The sequence below is a fragment of the Loa loa genome (genome assembly GCF_000183805.2).
Source record: "Loa loa unplaced genomic scaffold supercont3.714, whole genome shotgun sequence".
NCBI lineage: Eukaryota > Metazoa > Nematoda > Chromadorea > Rhabditida > Onchocercidae > Loa > Loa loa.
Genome location: NW_018108894.1, coordinates 9,895 through 11,974, shown reverse-complemented (window position 1 = coordinate 11,974; position 2,080 = coordinate 9,895).

The window sequence follows — 2,080 nt, the reverse complement described above, 5'->3', positions numbered from 1 at the left end:
AGCCGGGAAATCCAAATCCAAATCCCCCACGACTTGCACCAGTTCCACCTCCAAATGGTAGCGACCTTAAAATGAGCACGGTTAACTCAAGCAGGTTTTGAAATATTATAATGACTGAACCAAATTTCTGGTGATGTTTATTTAAAACTCATAATTTGCATTAATTCAATGAACGATTTCAATGCTTTAAATATTTTTCGCTATCACTTTCTGATGCCCATGTAAATTTAGCATCTTTCAAAACCTTATTTCATACTTATTGCCTTCCTATTATTCTGCAATGTGATGTAAAGCTCAAATGCACAGCAATTATTTTTCACTTTAAAAAGAATTTACAAACAGTGTTATTTACCATCCACCATTGTCAGATCTATATGCACCGTAGGATCTATATCCACCCTGATATTGACCATTGTAGCCTGGATATCCCCAACCAAACAATTCTACACATTCGATTGCTAGCAGGACGACCAGTAGTATCAATATATTTTTCATGCCTTTCAATTAGAATCCGATATTTACCTGAAAAGTGAACGTACTGAGATGTAAAATAAAAAAATTAAATTGATGAAAAAAGTTCTACCAAATGAAATATTGCTAAGATTTTTAAAATATATGAAACAATAAAATAATGATAATTAGATAATTAGACAGTGCAGAAAAAAATTAATGAGGTTTTTTTTTAAGTGTAAAGTGATAGAATGAAACCCTTTAAGCACTCAAAAAAAATTATTATGCCTTACAAAGAAGGGTTAGTTATAAATGTGGAGGAGCTCTTAGCAAGAGCATAATGAAAAACTTATCTTTATCCATATTTTACGCTGATTCTATAGCGTATTTTGTTTGGTGCTATTAGAATTTTAATAAACCTGGTGCTAAGCATGATTTCACGCTAACAAAATCAAATTCGACCAAGAATTTCAACCCAGTTAATATCATAAGATGGAAGATAGCATCTAAACAGTTGCATTTGACACAACGCATAACTATTAATAAAAGGATAACCGATACTAAGTGAAATCTTATAAACTGCCCAGTGTGACATTAACTGCATTGTATTGTTTTCTCCTCCTCCCATTCCTCTCCACCGAGTGTTTTCGAATTTTCAGTGAATTGATGAATTTTTTAATGCTATAAAAATTCATATGAATTTTAAAATTCGACAGAAAAGGAAAATTTTTAGCATAAATTTTTTTGCCTCAATACACAGGGAATTATTACACTCTGAGTTCGTCTCAAAGATGACACTTCAGAATATTGAACAGATGAGCCTTGGTTTGTATGAAACTTTCGAAAAAAAGAAACTATTCAATATGTAAAATGAAACTATTCAATATGTAAAATAGATTAAACATTTCATTAATGTTCTACAATTAGGAAAAATTTTTTCGAAACCTGCAATTTTTTCTTTCTGTTGTATTTATAATTCTCTCATATATGCCATATTTATAATTCTGTCAGATAGGTAAGGTTGAATTTCAGAATGCAATGATTGTCGCCAATTGTTTTGCTTTTTCATAGACATTTCAAAGGCACGAATCACAGATTGAGTCATTTTAAGGTCCAAAAAAGTTACAAATTGGATGACAGGATCTGGACATTTGCATTTGGCACAATTTAGCACATAACAGTAAGACGACAGTCAATGTTATGTAAAGTTTTATAAACTAAGCAGTGTGATTCTAACTGTATGTTCTCGTCTCAGCCCCTCCTCTTGTTCACCGAATGTTTTCGAGTTTTTAGTAAAATGGAGAATTCTTTGGTGCTATAAATATTCACATCAATTTTAAAAATAAGATAGAAAAGGAAAATATTTTTGGTAAATTTTGTTCCTCAATAAGTAGAGAATTATTAGGCTTGTTAGAGTCGCTATCAGAGATTCTAGTTTTGGAGTCAGATGCGCATGTAATGTAAACAAGACAACTTCGTGTAGAACCTATTCAATGCAGAATCAGATTAAACAGTTCGTCAACGTCTTATCGTTACATTTCTTAGAAATCTGAATATTTTCATCATACTTATAATTCTCTCAGATAAATAAGGTTGGATTCAGGATGCAATTCTAAAGGCATTCCGTCTG